Consider the following 22,505-nt stretch of genomic DNA (forward strand, 5'->3'; position numbering starts at 1 on the left):
TGAGTTAAATGAAAGCAACAAACCAGGAGAAACTAACACAAGAACTGTAGCACTATAAGTGTGCAAAAAAAAAAGATTTACATTTAACAAATCATAGAACAAGCATATTTGGTGGTCATTCTCCTCATTGGATCACTCTTCGATTCATCGCCGAATTCCTGTCACATCACTCTTAGATTATAAAAATGTCTTCACGTTGCTGTGGAGCGCAGGTTCAGAGCACACCTGACCGCGTTCCTAACTATCAATTTGCTTAACTGCCGAGACGCGTGGCTTAAGCGCCAACGCAACACTTAAAACTTAAAAAAAACCTGTTTGACTGCTTCTTTGTTCACTGCTTCAGTTGATGCTTGTTATTTCGTTACATATTTTCGCTGCTGTTGTACACGTGCACATGGATGCAGTTCAGCGACGGCTCTTTCAACTGGCGCTGACCCCGTGTGCGCGCGCTCAGCAAACTGTCGTTTTCCTCGCCGCGTCCCACTTGCTGGTGATAAAATAATTTGCTCACTACCAGGGCGCGCAATCCAGCCGCCTGCGAGATGTACGCTCTAAATTGGGAGAATAAAATCAGAGTCCCTCTTTTGTTTCTGTTGGCTGCTCACTTACCCTAATTTTTGCGCTTGTACTGGGCGTTGCTCCAATCAATTGGCGGATATTTCTTGCGCGTCAGGCAACGAAGCGAAAAAACTCTAACTCTTACAATATAAGTAAGCTTTTGGATAAAAGCAATTATGGATAAACTGAGATATTAAATTTGAGACGTCAATCCGACCGCGCTGTTCATCCAGAAAGAAAGCGGAAGTTGTCCGTCGCGGCCTATGCATTTTCCCACAGCTGATATGACATACGTCACATGGATGGAGGCGTTTGGAAATGGAATAACAGAGTTACATTATTTTGGTACTTTATGTTATGAAGTTATTAGGGTGACCGCAACAATTGACATAAAGAAAATTTCTATCAGATATAGGTTTTGCGTTCTAAAGAAAAAAACAGTATCAGGAAACTTTCTTGGACTTCAAAAAACTATGTAATTAAGAAATAAATAAGTAAATATAAGAAAGAATAGCGAATTCATATAAATCAGTAAGTTTAATTAGCTTAGCTAAACACTCTAACGGCGTTTTAATATTTCTAGCAGCTCCAATCGGATCAGGTAAGTGTGCCACTATATTTTGCATTTGACGTTTACCAAACTTTTGAGGTACTATAGCACTCCACTGATATCCATTTTTAGCTTTCAATCCAGCCAGTCTCTTTGAACCTGTGGGCAACTCTTCAATATTTCCGTCAACACTAAGCTCACTTTCAGAATCTGTCTGCGTTTCCAAAAAATCTGAATCTAAAACACTATCATCGTCATCGAAATCAATATTTTCATCATCCAAATCCGATAACAATCGTTCCACCTCGATTTCGTTTAGAGGACGACTTCTAGACCACATTGCCATTATTGATTTAAAATAAAATCTTTCCTTATAGAAATGGAATTGAAAAAAGATAAAAATTCACCTTATGGAAAAAAGTACGCGTACTACACGCGGGTAAATTTCACCCCCTCACATTTTTAGATCTGCATAAATTTGGTGCTCACCAACTTCTGACGACCAACTGCCTGAATTCGAAAAGTGAAATTTGCGTTGCTAAAATACAGCTAACGGTATATTTCCAGATGTTAAAAATAAGCAAACAACCCAGAAACATTTTGTTGGGTGATTCACACCCCATTGTGTCTACCGAAGGTTAAGAGTGTCATGCTGTAGTATAGAATTATCATAATTTTTCTCCCTGATAATAATAATATATTCTCGCCTAGTGTGTAGATGGCGTTTTGGGGACATAGGTTGACAGGCCTGAATTTTCTTCCAGAAAGTTACTTTTAGGCACGGCGACCATTCAAGCGGCGGGACAATTAATTTAATTTATTTATTATTACGGCTGTTTAGGCCTAAAACTTAAATTACTAAATACAATTCATTATTAAAATTACTTAGTTCTATTGAGTATGCTGTCAGAATGCCATGTAATTCCGATCAGCGTATTGCTTAGCATGACAAACGGACCAGTCTGGGATTCACTCTTTTAAGGGAGGTTGGCAAGGACGCGCTTCCAATCCTCCAGTGCTCCCAGCATAAGGCAACAAAATTTTGAACATATATTTTCATTTATGACGCTGTGGGAATGCAAGAAGATTCCGATCAGCACAGCTCAACATGTAATGGGAGGTTGAAAAGGATGTGTTTCCAACTGTTTGGCCTTATTTTATTTTATTACGATTGGTGTTTCAAAGTGATGAGTAATGTTTATTGGAAGGTTGGAAAGAACGTGTTTCCAATCCTGTCCCGAATTACGCTGAAAGCACGCTGTGCCCCATAAATTTTCTGCCGGGCGATCCGTTTACGGTTAATCATTCGGCAGCTTAAGGCTTAGCTGGTTGTGCATTCTCCATCATGTGCCCGTACATGAAAAATCAAAAATAAGGACAATTAAAACTTGGTTACCTTAGCGGGAGAGTTGTAGATTAGATTAGATTATTTATTTATTACGGCCAGAAGCCTAATTCGTAAATTAGAAAATATTACAGTTTTTTATCTTATAGCTAAGGTTTTTCAATATTCATATAATTTTGTTTTAAATACTGTTATTTGGTTGCAACTTTTTATATCCATAGGCAGATCATTGTAACTTTTCAGACCCTTGTAGAAAATGTTCTGTTGATCAATTTCAGTTCTAAAAAACGGCAATTTGAAATTATGTTTGCTCCTCGTATTTATGTTGTGAGTTTGCTCAACTAATGCTATATTTTTATTTAAATACTCAGGGACATTTCCATGTTTGATATTAAATATGAATTTCTTGGAGTGGAAAAAAATCTTTTGTTTCACACTTAACTAGTCTGAAGTCTTCAACATGTCAGCCGTTCGTGTATCTCTAGGTTTCTGAAGAATACATCTCATGCATCTATTTTGAAGCTTTTGGAGCTTGTCTACTTCTTTATCCGATATTATGAATAGAATGGACGGGCAGTACACGAAGTGCGGTTCTATAACTGATTTATATAAGATTTGTACTTTTTTTGAATGAATTTAGTTGGTATCTGCATCACTCCTATTTTATTAGCAACTTTTTTTCCTCAAATTTGAGTTTATTATCAATTATTATTCCTAAGTATTTTATACTGTTAACTCTTTGTATGATTGCATCATTTATTTTTAGCTCGGCTATATCATCCTCATTGATATTCCCCCTTGTTATTATCATATATTTAGTTTTATTTATGTTTAGTTTCAGTCTATTGCCACACAACCATTTATACAAGTTATTTAGTTCATGTTGCATTTTGGCAAGTGCAGTATTAATATTATTTTCACTTTTCATAATTAATGCATCATCCGCAGAAAGTCTAATTTCACAACCTTCGATAGCATTGACTATGTCATTTATGTATATAAGAAATAATATAGGTGCCAATACTGAGCCTTGAGGTAACCAACCGTATGGGTACCTCTAATTCATCCGACGTCACAGCATTTATAACTGTCTTCTGCTTTCTCTGCTTCAAATAGTTGCGGAACCATTTAAGTTCAATATCAGTTATGCCAATCTGCGGCATTTTTTTATTAATATCTCTCTATCCACCGTTCAAAAGCTCTTCTGAGGTCAAGGAAAACTGAAACCACTACTTTTTTGTTGTTTATCTCTTCTTTCCAATCAGATATCACCAAGTTCAGCGCTGTCTCACAGGAATTTGAGAATTAGTTTTTTCCTGGGATTCAAGGGGTTGTGTAGCGCAATATATAGCTTCTCCAACCCAATTGTCAACCTCACCTTCGAGTGGCGAATCCCGTTTCACTAACAGACGAGGCTCTGGCGACCCCAAGCTCCTCATGGAACTTGGGGGTGGGGAGGGAGGGATGGCCTGAAGGTTCAATGTGGCCATATAAATCGTTCCCGAGATGGTCGGGCCAGCACCTTAATGGTGCTGTGTTACCGGAGCGTATCGGATCTGTATCCGACAAAGGACCATCACATCGATAACACTCCCCAAAGCCTTCGGGGAATAACCTAATCGCTACAACAACAACAACAACAACAATGTTTTTTCCTAAATCCTGACTGTTGGTAGACTAGTATTTTATTTACTTCAAGATGATTCACCCACTGATTATTAACAACGACTTCGAGAATTTTAGCATCACTTGGCAGGGTATTTACGGGTCTAAGTTCTTCAGGTTGCATTGTCTTTTTAACTTTTTCCACAGGTATTATTGTTGACGTTTTCCACATTTCAGGTACTACACCATTTTCTAAGCTGTTATTGATTATTTGAGCATAGAAATATCCGGTATACGATATACAATCTTTTAGTACACCTTCGGATAGCAGTTTTCTTCCACCTATTTTATATTTAAAGTCTGTTGGGATATTAATGACATCATCCGTGGTAATTTCAGCAAACTTTAATTTTGAATGGACTTGTGTATCCTCTAGTGCTACTTGACAGGTTTCGATATTATTAATTTCAATCACACTGTTTACAAAAAATCTATTCAGACCATTCGCCAGATCGGTTTCGTTTTCAACCAGTATGCCATCCAGTATCACCTTTTTTACCCCTTCGTTATCTTTAGTTTGGTTAACCGTTTGTTTGAGATATTTCCACATTTCTTTAGCATTATATTCATTCAAAATGATTTTATTCTCCATATAATTTATTTTTTTTTAATTTGACTAATTTTTTGTATGACCTATTTATATTTTTATATTCATCCATCTCTCCAGTTTGTAACGCACGCGTGTACATACTGTATTTAGTATTGGTGATTCCGGTCAACTTTCTTAAATTTATTGGAGTTTAAGTAGGTATTTGACCTATTTTGGTTTTCAGTCCCCTACAATAGCGGACATCATAATGGATGACCTCATTGAAAACTCTTTTAATACATTAAACCAGCAACATAATGTACAAATAAAATTTTTAGTCAAATATGTGGACGACATATTTGCGATCGTCCGACGAAATGATGTGCAAATAATCTTAGACACCCTCAACAGCTACCACAACAAACTACACCTGACGCTTGAAATAGAAAAAGACAACTGCATTCCCTTTCTGGATGTAAAAATACACAAAATAAACAATGATTTAATTTTCGACTGGTACGCAAAACCCACTTCCTCTGGGCGTATGATTAACTTCTACTCCTCTCAACCCCTTAATTATAAAATAAACACTGCTAAAAACTTCATAAGTAAAGTTTTGTCCCTAAGCCATGAGAAGTTCCATAACAGCAACATCCACAAAATAATACAAACACTTAAAAGCAACAACTACCCTGATAGCACAATATCAAGTTTATTACAACAACAAACTATGAAAATAAACCAAAACCAACATCAAAAACAAACAGAAAACAAAACAAAGCAATATCACAGCGTAACATACATACCGAAATTCACTGAACACATTCGCAAAAATATTTAAAAAAAACAGAAAACATTGCTCTCGTATATAAATCGAACCACACTCTATCCAATATCTTCACACAAACAAAAAGCCCCATCAAACCCCTACAACAAAGCAACGTAATATACCAAATAACTTGCAAAAGAAAAGAGAACGAGGAATGTAATAAGCTATACATCGGCACGACCCGAAGGTCACTGAAAGTACGACTAGCAGAGCACCAAGCCGACATACAGAAAACCAAAGCAACACCGCATTATCACAACACACAACAACAAGTGGACACACAGCTGATCTGACAAACACAAAAAATTGGACAAAAACAAACGAGAGAGAACGAGATACACTTTGGAAAGCTTACGAATATTGCAACAAAGGGAAAACACAGTCAATAAAAAGGAAGACACAGCTGACATTGCCTCTGCGTACCTACTATGCCTATAAGCACTTTAGTATGACAATGATACCCAATGCGCGCGGTACTAATAATTAGTTAATTTTTTAGTTAATAATATAAACAAATAATGTAAGTTTTAGTTTTTGTTTTTTGTCATATGTAACTCAATGTTTAATTGTTAAAATTTAAAATGTAATGCAATATATGTATAATGATTTTGTTGGTGAATATAGATCTCGCTCCTGAAGATGCTAGAGTGATTAGCGAAACGTCGAGCTGCGACAGTGAAGTAAAATTGTTTTATTTGCACTGAAAACCAAAATAGGTCAAATAGCCTACTTAAACTCCAATAAATACTGTATTTATATTTATTCATTTGTTTCAATTCTCTGTCACCCCATTTATTCATTAACTTCATATGTACTTCTTTCTCGTAGGTTAAACTTTCCATAGCCTGAATCATTATATTATTAATTAATTCGACTTTTACATCAATTGATAAGTTTATAGTAAAGTTGAAGTTAAATGATCTAAGGATGCTTATTAAAATATCACTATTATATTTGACCCATGCTATGATTTTCTTGGTCAGTCTCATCTTGTATACTTTGGACGTTTTAATATTAAATTTTATAGTTTCATGATCAGATATTTTGTATTCCTGCAAATTATTACATTTCATTTCATTTTCATTTCATTTATTTATTAAGGCAAAAAAGCCTAATTCATAAATTAAATTATATTACAATTTACTATCTTATTGCTGAGGTCTTACAATATTCATAAAGTTTTGCTTTAAAAGCTACGATTTCATTACAACTTTTTATATCTATAGGCAGTTCATTGAAACTTTTTAGACCTTTATAAAAAATATTTTGCTGATCTATTTCAGTTCTGAATAAAGGCAGTTTGAAATTGTGTTTATTCATTTATTAATGTTATGTGTTTGCTTAACTAATACTACGTTTTTACTTAGATATTCAGGTACATTTTCACTTTTAATATTAAATATAAACTTCATAGCGTGAAAAAAAATCTTTTGCTTGACACTTAACCAGTTCAAACTTCTCAGCATATCAGCCGTACGAGTATCTCTAGGTTTACAGAGAATTTCATCCGAATTTGAAAATAATAAATCAATTTTCGATTCACTTGTATCTTTGATTCGCGTATTAAATTCTATTTTTTGGCTCATCCCCATTACAGCAAATATCTCATTTAATTTAGTACTATATGTTGAAATGCAGTTCATGTTAATATTAAAATCACCGACTACTATATTATGGTTACTTTTTTCATATTTATAGATTAGAATTTCATTTAGGTATTTAACAAAAACTGCATCACTAGTGCTCGGCGAGTGGTACAGAACCTCAATCTGCCACTTTTTATCAACCTTCTTCAGTTTTATTACAATGCACCATACGTTTTCATTTATGTTATCACTGGCAGACCCGTCAGACATTGTTCTGCCCTAAATTTGGTCTATCTCCATTAGTGGTGGGATTATTTTCGAATTATATCCGAATAAACGTTATTCGAATAAACGAATAAATTTATTCGTTTCAAATAATCCGGATAATATTTATTCGGATTTTTTTATTCGTTTATCCGGATAGTACTATCCGGATAATTTTTATTCGGATAGTACTATCCGGATAGTGCGCACTATCCGGATACTTGGAATAGTAAAATAAAAGACATTGCGTTTATGTTACGCTCATCGCTTGTGCAGATGAGCATGCATATATATTTATACGTACATATATTTATGTGTGTATAGATGCATATATGCATATATTTTTGTTTGTTTGGGGTTGCTTTGTTAATATTCATTTATTTAGTTACATATATTTACGTAACCAAAGTTGTGCTTGAGGCTTAAGCTAGAAATAGTTATCGGGGTCGTTTACAACTGTACTGATCATAGAACTTTGTTTATTAGTAAACAGGTGTGGAAATGGTAATATGGTAGGGATTTTTGTTTCCCATATACATACATATATACATATGTATGTATGTAAGTTGTATGGAAAATGTTTGTTTTGATATCGTTTGGTTTGTATAAACATCTAATTGGTCACCATTAAAAAAATAAGTTTACGTGTCATTGTCAACATTTTTTGCGAAGTCTGATGGATCAAAAGTTATTTAAGGTCAATGTTAACTTAATGAAAACTTTTGAAAAAATTTCCTAAAATAAAGTTTGAAGCAATCAATTTTAAACGTAACAAAATTCTAGTGGAATTAGTGACTAGTTTCAAAAACGGCTGTCTGTCTGTTTTTGCCGCTCCTTAAAATTTTGATTGTCCTTGAACGCGTTAAACGCTGTAATATAAATACCCAAATGTGCATATAAGCATATTCTAACATATGTACATGTTGTATTCTTGCAGATTCCTTTGAAATTAGATTCATATACAAGTGCATGTGGGTATCTCTATGTGTATGTATATGTATTCAAGAAAATGCGCAAAGGGTAATATGAAATAAGAATCCCACCTACTTTTACGGTTAGTGTGGGTATTATGTTTATTTTTTTTATTTAATTTTGTTGATGCTTGGACTAGCTGAGTATTTTTGCTTGCGAATGAAATTCTTTTCTTTTAAATCTTTTGGTTGTTGCAATACATTTATGTGGGCATACTCGTGTATTCTACCTGCTACTGACTGATCACAGTCCTACAACCATAAATACATACGTGTAGGTAATTCTAAAATAAATTTGCATATACATAGATGGAAATATTCAGGCAAACTTTTCCTTCGGTTTTTAGTTGTGGATTTTTAATCGATTATGTATATGTACTTTGTCTTTCTTTAAATGCCGCGCTTGGAAATTTCGTTAACAATAAATAAATTGCCACCAAACCGGAAACGGCAGTCACGAGTTAGTACATCAATCAGCAATTCCTGCAATATCAGTCAAGACCGGCAGGAACTGATAACACAGGCGTTAACGAAAATGTTGACATTGGATATGCTGCCGACGTCGTTTGTTGAAAATGAAGGATTTAGGTCCTTAATGAGTACTTTGGAGCCAAGCTACAAAGTTCCTTGTCGGAAAACTATTCGGAAACGAATTGAAGCTCTGTACTTTGACGAATTAGCCAAAGCTAAAGATGTCATTGGCAAGGTTAATGCATATATAGCCCTAACCACAGATGGTTGGACTTCAAGGGCGTTAGATTCCTACGTCACAATAACAGGTTAGTTGTCTACAATATATCTATTTATGGTTGGCTTGCGGCCAACGTGGCATTTTTTCGAGCGTTCTAAGAGTTATGCCAAAAAATAATTTCTTAAAATAAAATTTTTTATATTGTAATTGAAAAACTCTTTTGGAAAAATAAAAATTTATATTATATATATATTTTTTTTATAAAAATATTTGTCTGCAGCGCATTATTTTGATTCTGATTGAATCCTACATTCAATGAATTTGAAAACAGATGAATTGGGTTGAAGTCACACATCGGAAAACTTGCACAACTTTCTTCTGGACTCCATAGAGGAATGGGGAATTTCCGGAAGAATATCAGCTGTAGTGCACGATAATGCAAAAAATGTGACAAACGCGGTTCGGAATTTGCAAAGCAAGGAAATAGGCAACGTGGCTTGTGCAGCACATACGCTGCAGTTAAGCATTAAAAAAGCCATGGAGATGGAAGACTGTAGCAACCTCTTAAAAAAGGCATCAAATTTAGTAAGTGCCTTCAACCATTCATCGAAAAGAACTGCAGCACTAGAGAAACACCTTGAGCAACATGGAAAACCCGCACTGTCTCTAATACAAAGTTGCCCCACAAGATGGAATTCCAGTTTTTATATGGTTGAGCGGTTAATAAACCTGAGACCATCATTGGAAGCAGTGCTCGCAGATAGAGAATTTTTTGATGGTCGAACGGCCCAAAAAATGGAAGTTTTTGAGGGTGAATGGCTGAAGCTAAGTGACGTCTGTAATTTGTTGCAGCCTTTAGAGAAAGCAACAACTGTGTTGTGCTCTGAAGCTATTATAACAATATCCTTAGTTCAGCCAATTATAAATAGTTTAGTATACAAACACCTCAGACCGAACTGCAATGATTCCAGTTTTGTAATGGATATCAAAAACAAAATTTCGGATGACTTGGTTCAACGGTTTGGGCTTTATACAACGTTGGAAACACGATCCGTCGAACCATGTCACATCGCATCATTCTTAGATCCGCGATATAAGAATTTACTTTTTGAAAGTTCAGAGGAGTTCAGAGCGAAGATATGTGCAACGGCAAAAGAACTATATAGATCCGGCATAAACACGCCGTCAACTTCGGTCGCTCAGGATGCACCAACAGTGATGGATATACTTCTTTGTGGCGACAACATAAACGAAATGCAGGATGAGTACGAAAGATATATTTCAGAGCCTCAGATAAACCACAATTTAGAGGCAAGAATTTGGTGGAAGGATCATGAAAAGCAATATCGCTTACTTTCTATGCTGGCAAAGAAATATCTTGCCATACCAGCTACTTCAGCAAGTTCCGAGCGAGTAATATTTTTACACCAAAATAAAAAAAGTTAAATATTTACACAGATTTTAGAACTAAGTCATCATCTACATATATATAAATAAGAAAATCAACTTTATGTGACACTGAAATGAATAATTAAGCAAAGATTGTTTTTATTGTAAGTATGTATATAAAAGAAATAAATAAATAAAATTTTATCATGAAATTAAAAAAAATTGTTCACTTTGAAGGGCAAAGGTTAAGGTTTTTTGCTTTTTGAATGTCTTATAACTCGAAATAAGCCTCAAAATACTACTGATTATTTGTGATAAGTGATTTGTCTTCTGTTCAATACGGAGTATAGGTACCCACACCATCAACAAAAAGAAGATGGTATCCTCATTTTATACTTTCCATTGTTTCGTTTTTTATTTATGAATAAGTTACGCGATGCAGGATATAAAAGGACAATGCTGGTTAATATTTATTGTTAACGAAATTTCCAAGCGCGGCATTTAAAGAAAGACAAAGAACATATACATAATCGATTAAAAATCCACAACTAAAAACCGAAGGAAAAGTTTGCCTGAATATTTCCATCTATGTATATGCAAATTTATTTTAGAATTACCTACACGTATGTATTTATGGTTGTAGGACTGTGATCAGTCAGTAGCAGTAGTTAGGTCAGTCAGTAGCAGGTAGAATACACGAGTATGCCCACATAAAAGTATTGCAACAACCAAAAGATTTAAAAGAAAAGAATTTCATTCGCAAGCAAAAATACTCAGCTAGTCAGTCCAAGCATCAACAAAATTAAATTAAAAAAATAAACATAATACCCACACTAACCGTAAAAGTAGGTGGGATTCTTATTTCATATCACCCTTTGCGCATTTTCTTGAATACATATACATACACATAGAGATACCCACATGCACTTGTATATGAATCTAATTTCAAAGGAATCTGCAAGAATACAACATGTACATATGTTAGAATATGCTTATATGCACATTTGGCGTTTAACGCGTTCAAGGACAATCAAAATTTTAAGGAGCGGCAAAAACAGACAGACAGCCGTTTTTGAAACTAGTCACTAATTCCACTAGAATTTTGTTACGTTTAAAATTGATTGCTTCAAACTTTGTTTTAGGAAATTTTTTCAAAAGTTTTCATTAAGTTAACATTGACCTTAAATAACTTTTGATCCATCAGACTTCGCAAAAAATGTTGACAATGACACGTAAACTTATTTTTTTAATGGTGACCAATTAGATGTTTATACAAACCAAACGATATCAAAACAAACATTTTCCATACAACTTACATACATACATATGTATATAATGTTCTATGATCAGTACAGTTGTAAACGACCCCGATAACTATTTCTAGCTTAAGCCTCAAGCACAACTTTGGTTACGTAAATATATGTAACTAAATAAATGAATATTAACAAAGCAACCCCAAACAAACAAAAATATATGCATATATGCATCTATACACACATAAATATATGTACGTATAAATATATATGCATGCTCATCTGCACAAGCGATGAGCGTAACATAAACGCAATGTCTTTTATTTTACTATTCCAAGTATCCGGATAGTGCGCACTATCCGGATAGTACTATCCGAATAAAAATTATCCGGATAGTACTATCCGGATAAACGAATAAAAAATCCGAATAAATATTATTCGGATTACGAATACCTGGCGAATAAAAGAGTTTATTATTCGGATAATTTTTATTCGGATAGTCCCACCCCTAATCTCCATACATTTTAATAAGCTTTTTCCGTCTAACTCTGTGATATCAAAATCCAAAGTGGTAATGTATGCAGACGATACATTGGTATATACAGAAGCAGAAACAGTGGAAGAATGTAAACGAAAGTTAGAATGTGATATACTAGATGAAATTATGAAATGGCTTAAAATGAATAGGCTCAAATTGAATGAACAGAAAACAAATGTAATGGTGATGAATACAAATAGCGAAATAAATTTAGTGATAAATAATACTAGTATTGAGCAAGTAACCAATATGAAATACTTAGGTGTAATAATAGACAATGAGCTCAAATTTAACAATCACGTCGACTATTTGTGTAAAAAAGCTGCAAAAAAAATTTACTTCTTTAGAAGAATACGAAATAAATTATACGCTTTAACAGCAATAAAAATATACAATACAATCATAAAGCCACATTTTGAATACTGTTCCACAATTCTGTACACATCTTGTAACCAATCACAAATAGGAAGAATACAGAAATTACAAAACAAATGTATGAGATCAATAATAAAATGCCACAAATACACCCCAATAAGTCACATGCTTGAAACATTGAAATGGCTAAATATTGAGTAAAAACTGATGCTCAATACACTAATAATGATTTTTAAAATTAAACAGAATAGGGCGCCGATGTATTTAACAAATTGCATTCAGTATGTTAGAGATACACACCAATATGCTGTGCGGAATGCGAATGACTTTCGACTAGGATTACAGCGGACTACTGCAGCCCAAAACACATTATTATATAAGGGCCTTAACATATTTAACTCGTTACCTGATTATATCAAAGGAGAGAATAATATTATGAATTTTAAACGGCTATGTATAGATCTTATTCGAGGCTGAAATACTTTTTATTACTTTTTACTTTTTATTACTTAGTATATATATATATATCATACACGTCTGTGAATTGAAAATGAATTTGTGATATTTAAAATTTATTGTGAAATCAAAAAATATATAAACATATTAATAATAAATATCAATCAATCAATCTCTATTTTCGTCTCACTCTATCTCTTTCTCAGTCTCCTTCTCTCTTTTCTCTTCTCTAAAATTTTTCCCATTCTTCTTCATCCCTTATTGCAAGGCAAATCGAATAGGACGTATGTAAAAAGTTATGTGGGTATAATTAATTCATGTCTTTATTTCGGCTTCGCATGCACATTTATCAGTTTTGCCAGGTTAATGCAACTAAATCGAATATCACAATGAAAATTACTTTAAAGCTCTCAGCAACAACTTTCATTTGATATCCATATTACACCCACATTCTAGGGGTATCCGGGTCCAGGTTTTTCCCATATCTTGAGACCCTAGTCACCCAGCGGTATAAAAATTACTCTGTACTAAAGCACTCATCAACAGCTTTCATTCGTTATCCATATTCTATAAACACATTGTAGGGGTACCCGCGTCCACGTTTTCGCTTATATCTCGAGACCCTAGTTACCCGCGGGTACGAAAAATACCCCTATCAAAGTACTCATAAACAGCTTGCATTCGATACCCATATTGTACAAACATATCCCAGGATTACCCAGGTCCACGTTTTGATCTCAATATGTTCATCCGTTACTTCCTCTTCAATCACTCTTTATCTATTAAAAAATCGCATCAAAATCCGTTGCGTATTTTTAAAGGTTTAAGCATTCAAAGGGACATAGGGACAGAAAATGCGACTTTGTTTTATACTATGTAGTGATGTACATCCATACATACCTATAAACCTACGCCCGAAGTTAAATAACGCAGCGAATGCTATATATGTACGTATGTATGTGTCGCATCAAGCCTCACTCAAAAGCAATTAGCGCGGACAGTTCACAGCGAACAAACCCACACACGCATTTTTTGATAAAAATGTTACTTTTGTTTAAGCAATTTGGCTGATCTAAGAAAGGAATCAAGTATTTTTTTTGATGCAGATCGAAGGTAAATATTTCAAAGTTTTACTGAAAAGTAGAATTTTTTAAATCCATCCATCCGTTTATGAGTTATAGCTGTGTAAACAAAAATTTTATGATTTTTTACTACATTTTGGCAATTTGCCACGCCCCTATAATATATACTTTCAAATTATATTAACTGTACCATCTCACGTAGCTAAGCTTTCAAATGCAAAAAACCGTTTTAAAATCGGAGCATTCTGTGTGAAGTTATGTGCATACATGGCATTTAGCGAATTTATTTTATAAGATTTATAGATTATAGATTACTTTAACATCAATTGTACTATATACATAAACTAACACACCTCCTGTGGGCCTGCTATGGGAATCACATCTTATCATTTTATAGGTTGCTATTTTTAATTCATTGTCTAGAATATCTTTGGGTGTACATGTTTCAGAGCACAGTATGATGCCTGGTCTATGAACTTCCGCCAACACTTTCAACTCTGATTTGTTAGCTACTAGGCTATTTATGTTTAAATAGATGCATTTAAAGTCATTGTAGATGTCCTTTGTGGATCTTTTTTGGTACTTTGATACTCTACGTTGCATAACATTAGCATGGTCCAGGTGAGCCAGTGGCCTGATTGTTAGTTGCTAATATCCTAGCCTTTGTTTTTTTTACATTTAAGTGTTTTCAGTAGACAGGGCAATGTCTGCTGTTGCACGGGTGATTGGTGTCAAGCCCTAAATTTAATTTCTCATTAGCTCTAATACAATTACACATGTTTTTAGGTTGTTCCTTGCACTCCATGGGTTTATGTTTACCCAAGCATTTGGTACAAACATCTTCATTTTTGCATTCACTAGCTTTATGGTTGTATCCTTTACATTTAAAACACATTGTTATATCAACACAATTATACTTTCACCTTTCCCATCCTATATTCAGTTTATCTAATTTTAACGCTTCAGTAAATATTTCCACATCCACCTCAACTATTGCATTGTAATAATTTTTGTGCCTAACTTTAATAATAATAATAATTTTTACTTCACCCTGTTCAAAGCATTTATTTTGTTTTCGTAGACATTCAGTTAATTCATCACCATTCTTTTCAAATTGCATACCTGTTATAAATAGTTTGGTTTACATTCACGAGGTATCTTTATCTCATATTCATTGCTAATTTCTTTGTCCATTATTTCTTTTATTTTGTCTCTTTCATTTTCATCAACACTATCGATCACCATAATACCATTATTACCAGCTTTAATATCTGTTATCTTTAGTTCCTTAGGATTAATTTTATTGTTTTGATCTTTCTTGGTTTTTTCACACGATTGTTTTACTTTCGGTTTAACAATAATAGGAGTACGTTTCTTTAATTCAGGCACTGTAGTATCTTTGCTTTTGTTTTCACCTTTTTTATTATTATTTTTCATTACTTCTGCATATGACAGCCCTTTTTCCTTATTATTACTACTAATTTTCTTTATTTCGTCATTGTCTTTACCAATTATTTCAGTTTTATTTTTCACTTCTTCTATCATTGTACAGTGCTCTAGCAATTTGTTCTTGAATGTTTTTAAATTATTACTTTTTTTATATTATTAGGAAGTTCGTTAAAACTTTTTAAGCTTTTATAAAATATATTTTGCTTGTCCAGTTCTAATTTGAAGAGAGAAAGTCTGAAGTTGTTGTTTTCTCTGACTACGTATGAGTGGGTTTCATTAACATAAATTAGTTTATCACTCAAGTACTCAGGCAACATTCCAATCTTCATATTAAACACAAATTTCATACTGTGATAAAATATAAGCTGTCCTACGCTGAGCCAATTAAGTGTTTCGATCATAGTTTTTATTGGAGTGTCGTATGGCAGCGTAAGGATAAATCTCATAGCATATTTTGCATAACCTGTAGGTTATCTACTTGTGCATCGCTAGCAATAAAAAATAGTGTTGGACAGTATATAAAGTGCGGCTCAATTATGGATCTGTAGACTTTCAGTTTATATTTTTTACTTATATATTTACATTCAGCCCAATTCTAAACGAAAATTCCGTGCGAGTTTTCTCCCTTCTCCCATTCCTCGTATTCTAAATAAAAATTCCTTGTGAGTTTTTTCACTTCTCCCTTTCCTCATATTCTGAACAATGTTCGAAAAAGCGGAAACCGGTTATGGGAGAAAAGTAGGTATTATGAATGTGAGGCAGAGGGAGATTTCTCTGCCATTTCATAGGAGTTTTTTCACTTGTTAAATTAAAGTGAATGCATCAAAATAGTTAAAGGAAATTGGTTATTTTAAGAAAGAACACTTATTTGTACAAATTGTGCTAAAAGATGTATTTATATTCTACCACATTATTCTCACTGTTAATACAACAACAACTACAACCACAATATTCTTTATTTTAAGTCGAAAAGTATATCATAAGCAACGGTAGAGCTCTTGGTATACAAATTTGATGCAGCCATCCAGAAATTGCGCAAGGATTTTTTAATAAGGCTTAAATAGATTTTGGCATATGATGAAGGACGAATTCAACTCAACTTGGCCGCCAGAAAATTGCTTTGCTGAATGAAAGCAGGCAACTCCGGCAGATTTGTGTTATGCGGCCGTCTTCTTCTTATGTTCCGCTGTTGATGTTGCTGTGGCACCAATTCATTACTCATTTCAGTGAATACCACATGAAATGCAATAAATACTGTGCAATGTTTATATTTTATTTCTTAATTTCCAACAAATTTGCAACAATAATTAAACTTTTCAATTTTTTAAGCAAAATAAGAAATGTGCAACGAAATTTCAATTGACAAAACAGCTGACTTCGAAAATTCGAAATTCCTATTCCCCAATTATTGTTATCCCTAGGAGAACAGAATTGGAGGAATTTTTCCGCGGGAATAAAAAAATCCGCGAGAACAAAATTCCGCGAGAATATTTAGAATTGGTCTGATTATCTCTTCCAGAATCCAATTTTCTTGGCAATTTTAGCAACTATATATTCAATGTGATCATTAAACTTTAACTTGTTGTCAATCTGTAACCCTAAATACTTAAATATTTAAACTTCCTCTATTTTTGTAACGTGAAGTTAGCGTGCCACCCTCAGAAACCCACCTTAGAGGCCAGCTAGGAGAATAAATCTTGCACCCAAATTTGCCGTAAATTTGCCGTAGATAAGTGGCATATTTTATAAATTCGAAAAAAAAATTTCAAATATTTTGTATGGTGCACCGCCAACTTTACGTGAAGTTAGCGTGCCACCCTCAGAAAACCACCTTAGAGGCCAGCTAGGAAAATAATTCTTGCACATGAATTTCCGTAAATTTGCCGTAGATAAGTGGCATATTTTATAAATTCGAAAAAAAAATTTCAAATTTTTTTATGGTGCACCGCCAACTTCACGTGAAGTTAGCGTGCCACCCTCAGAAAACCACCTTAGAGGCCAGCTAGGAAAATAATTCTTGCACACGAATTTGCCGTAAATTTGCCGTAGATAAGTGGCACATTATATAATTCCGAAAAAATAAAATTTAACTTTTTTTATGGTGCACCGCCAACTTCACGTGAAGTTAGCGTGCCACTTTTCGAAAACCACCTTAGACACCAGTTAGGAAAATAATTCTTGCACGCGAATTTGCCGTAAATTTGCCGTGAATTATCCGTGAAACAAAAAAATTTTCCGCGGCCATGTTTTAGAATATACAGAGTGGCACGCCAACTTCACGTGAAGTTAGCGTGCCACCCTCAGAAAACCACCTTAGAGGCTAGCTAGAAAAATAATTCTTGCACACGAATTTGCCGAAAATTTGCCGTAGATAAGTGGCATATTTTATAACTTCGTAAAAAAAAAAAAAAAATTTAAATTTTTTTTATGTTGAACCGCCAACTTCACGTGAAGTCAGGGTGCCACTTTTCGAAAACCACCTTAGACACCAGTTGGGAAAATAATTCTTGCACGTGAATTTGCCGTGAATTATCCGTGAACAAAAAAATTTGCCGCGGCCATGTTTTAGAAAATACAGAGTGGCACGCCAACTTCACGTGAAGTTGGCGTGCCACCCTCAGAAAACCACCTTAGAGGCCAGCTAGGAAAATATTTCTTGCACACGAATTTGCCGTAGATAAGTGGCATATTTTATAAATTCGAAAAAAAAAAATTCAAATATTTTTTATGGTGCACCGCCAACTTTACGTGAAGTTAGCGTGCCACCCTCAGAAAACCACCTTAAAGGCCAGCTAGGAAAATAATTCTTTCACATGAATTTGCCGTAAATTTGCCGTAGATAAGTGGCATATTTTATAAATTCGAAAAAAAAATTTCAAATTTTTTTTATGGTGCACCGCCAACTTCACGTGAAGTTAGCGTGCCACCCTCAGAAACCCACCTTAGAGGCCAGCTAGGAGAATAATTCTTGCACCCGAATTTGCCGTAAATTTGCCGTAGATAAGTGGCATATTTTATAAATTCGAAAAAAAAATTTCAAATATTTTTTATGGTGCACCGCCAACTTTACGTGAAGTTAGCGTGCCACCCTCAGAAAAGCACCTTAAAGGCCAGCTAGGAAAATAATTCTTGCACATAAATTTGCCGTAGATAAGTGGCATATTTTATAAATTCAAAAAAAAAATTTCAAATTTTTTTTATGGTGCACCGCCAACTTCACGTGAAGTTAGCGTGCCACCCTCAGAAACCCACCTTAGAGGCCAGCTAGGAGAATAATTCTTGCACCCGAATTTGCCGTAAATTTGCCGTAGATAAGTGGCATATTTTATAAATTCGAAAAAAAAAATTTCAAATATTTTTTATGGTGCACCGCCAACTTTACGTGAAGTTAGCGTGCCACCCTCAGAAAACCACCTTAGAGGCCAGCTAGGAAAATAATTCTTGCACATGAATTTGCCGTAAATTTGCCGTAGATAAGTGGCATATTTTATAAATTCGAAAAAAAAAAATTCAAATATTTTTTATCGTGCACCGCCAACTTCACGTGAAGTTAGCGTGCCACCCTCAGAAAACCACCTTAGAGGCCAGCTAGGAAAATAATTCTTGCACATGAATTTGCCGTAAATTTGCCGTAGATAAGTGGCATATTTTATAAATTCGAAAAAAAAAATTTCAAATTTTTTTTATGGTGCACCGCCAACTTCACGTGAAGTTAGCGTGCCACCCTCAGAAACCCACCTTAGAGGCCAGCTAGGAGAATAATTCTTGCACACGAATTTGCCGTAAATTTGCCGTAGATAAGTGGCATATTTTATAAATTCGAAAAAAAAAAATTTCAAATATTTTTTATGGTGCACCGCCAACTTCACGTGAAGTTAGCGTGCCACCATCAGAAAACCACCTTAGAGGCCAGCTAGGAAAATAACTCTTCCAAACGAATTTGTCGTAAATTTGCCGTAATTTTGAAATTTTTTTTTTCGAATTTATAAAATATGCCACTTATCTACGGCAAATTCATGTGCAAGAATTATTTTCCTAGCTGGCCTCTAAGGTGGTTTTCTGAGGGTGGCACGCTAACTTCACGTGAAGTTGGCGGTGCACCATAAAAAAAATTTGAAATTTTTTTTTCGAATTTATAAAATATGCCACTTATCTACGGCAAATTTACGGCAAATTCGTATGCAAGAAATATTTTCCTAGCTGGCCTCTAAGGTGGTTTTCTGAGGGTGGCACGCTAACTTCACGTGAAGTTGGCGGTGCACCATAAAAAAAATTAGAAAATTTTTTTTTCGAATTTATAAAATATGCCACTTATCTACGGCAAATTTACGGCAAATTCGTGTGCAAGAATTATTTTCCTAGCTGGCCTCTAAGGTGGTTTTCTGAGGGTGGCACGCTAACTTCACGTGAAGTTGGCGTCCCACCCTGTATTTTCTAAAACATGGCCGCGGCAAATTTTTTTGTTTCACGGATAATTCACGGCAAATTTACGGCAAATTCACGTGCAAGAATTATTTTCCTAACTGGTGTCTAGGGTGGTTTTCGAAAAGTGGCACGCTAACTTCATGTGAAGTTGGCGGTGCACCATAAAAAAAATTTGAAATTTATTTTTTCGAATTTATAAAATATGCCACTTATCTACGGCAAATTTACGGCAAATTCTTGTGCAAGAATTATTTTCCTAGCTGGTCTCTAAGGTGGTTTTCTGAGGGTGGCACGCTAACTTCACGTGAAGTTGGCGTGCCACCCTGTATTTTCTAAAATATGGCCACGGCAAATTTTTTTGTTTCACGGATAAATTACGGCAAATTCACGGCAATTTTCCCAATAGGTAATTTTTTTCCACGTAAAAGTTGTCTTGCCAACTTCAGAGAGGTAGTCTAGACTCACTTTATAGGTCTCATGTAGATAATATTACCGATTTAGTTCGTTCTTGTGATAGTGGTAACTTTTGCATATTAGGTGACTTATCGTAGGGGTGCGAATTCGACTCCCACTCCCGGGAGAAAAGGCTTTGAAGAGATTTACAAGGTATAATCGAAACAGCTGTCGCCTTGTCCGTCCTTATGTCACGTTGTTTAAATTTTTCCCAAATTATTAAATAAATTATAAAATTAAAAAATTGCTTCAAATAAATGTTTTCATACATTAAAAAAAAGCAATATGGGCAATCCCCGATTATTAAAAAATCATACAAACAGACAAAATTGGTTAATTCGTTGTAGTTCTATAAATAGAACGAAAACAGCAACAAAACCAAAGTTTCTTTGAAAACCGCCGTACCAAGCATAGCTTTAACACATAATTGCATACGAAGTATGCAATGTGTAAAAGATTAAAATATGCAAAAAGAAGGCAATTGGGAAAGACTTTACAACAGGCATGACGTAGCTGAATGCGTTTACAACCATTTCAACTATCGTAGGGGTGCGAATTCGACTCCCACTCCCGGGAGAAAAGGCTTTGAAGAGATTTACAAGGTATAATCGAAACAGCTGTCGCCTTGTCCGTCCTGATGTCACGTTGTTTAAATTTTTCCCAAATTATTAAATAAATTATAAAATTAAAAAATTGCTTCAAATAAATGTTTTCATACATTAAAAAAAAGCAATATGGGCAATCCCCGATTATTAAAAAATCATAGGTGACTTTAATTTACCTAATATTGAATGGTCTTACGTCGACAATAAGTACTCATTGGTTCCGAACAATGTAAACACCACTCCTGAGATTTATGTACCTTATTGACAGTTTCTCAAGTGTTAGTCTTTCTCAGATCAACGACTTCACCAATCAACTGTCGAGAATTCTTGATATTGTCTTTCTTAATGATAATTTAAACTGTACGGTCACTAAATCCCTGGAACCGTTGTCGTGCTCTGGTTTGCACCACATTCCGCTTATCCTCGAAGTAGAATTCTATAACTTCGAAAGTATTGGAACTCTAAATGAGGATCCTAGTTTTTCATTTAGACGTGGAAATTATGACTGTACGTATCAGGAAGTTTCTTCCGTTGATTGCGAAGCCCTTTTTCTGGGATGTGATCTTGCTCGTTGCTTCAGTTTATTTAAAAACGTTGCTGTTGTGATTGACAGTCCCATTAGCTTTGATGCGCTGACTCTATCGATTGAACATATGGTCGATGGAATCCAGAATATTAAATCATCTACCCATACTGATATTGACGGCTTATCGTCGTATCTTTTGAAAAATTGTTTGGCTCTGGCATTCCCCCTCCTTTTAATTTTCAACAAATCTTTAGAGTGCGGCGAATTTATTGATGCGTGGAAGATAACCCTTATCAGCCCGATTTTTATCATCTGTTTAAAAATTATTCGAGTACATCGTGAAACAAAAAATGTACTTTGCTTTTAAACCTTTAATCCTTGAAAATCACCATGGTTTTATGTCCGGTAGGTCCACTGTAACAAACCTATCTATCTTCTCTGATTTTTGCATATCTTCTTTTAATGACCGTTGTCAAGTTGATACTGTACACCGATTTCCCAAAAGCATTTGATAAAGTTAGTCTTTCAATCCTGATTTCTAAATTGGCCCGCTTGGGCTTCCATTTGATGTTTTTATCATGGATTAAATCGTACCTTCATCAGCATGGCTGTGTTGTGGTTATAACTCTTCAAACCAATTCACTGCCACCTCCGGGGTGCCTCAAGGTAGCATACTTGGCCCGTTACTTTTTGTAATTTTTATAAACGATATTTCCACCTGCTTCCAGCACTCTAATTTTTTATTATACGCTGATGACCTAAAGATTTTCAATACCATCACAAACTCAGATGACGTGATTAAAATTTAATCTGATTTAGATAACGCTGCTGTCTGGTGTTGTGCCAATAACTTGCCAAGAAATGTTAGAAAATGCTTTCTTGTAAACTTTTCTAAATCACGTGGCCTCATTCCCACTTCCTACTCTCTTGGTGGTACCCGCCTCTCAACTCTTAACGAGATAAAGG

The 22,505-nt window shown here is 34.6% G+C and overlaps 1 protein-coding gene across 5 annotated transcripts in view; it reads left to right on the forward strand.

Annotated features, from left to right (window-relative positions):
* Gyf (GIGYF family protein Gyf) overlaps positions 1-22,505 on the forward strand; it is a 955,717-nt gene that overhangs the window by 18,481 nt on the left and 914,731 nt on the right. Inside the window, exon 2 of one of the 5 annotated variants that reach the window (XM_067757907.1) lies at positions 1,142-1,159. The exons of the other annotated variants lie outside the window; for them this stretch is intronic. The gene's annotated coding sequence lies outside the window, so the exon portion shown is untranslated. The remainder of the gene's footprint in view (positions 1-1,141; positions 1,160-22,505) is intronic. 5 annotated transcript variants of the gene reach the window in all.

This window comes from Eurosta solidaginis, chromosome X, assembly GCF_040869045.1.
Source record: "Eurosta solidaginis isolate ZX-2024a chromosome X, ASM4086904v1, whole genome shotgun sequence".
NCBI classification, from domain to species: domain Eukaryota; kingdom Metazoa; phylum Arthropoda; class Insecta; order Diptera; family Tephritidae; genus Eurosta; species Eurosta solidaginis.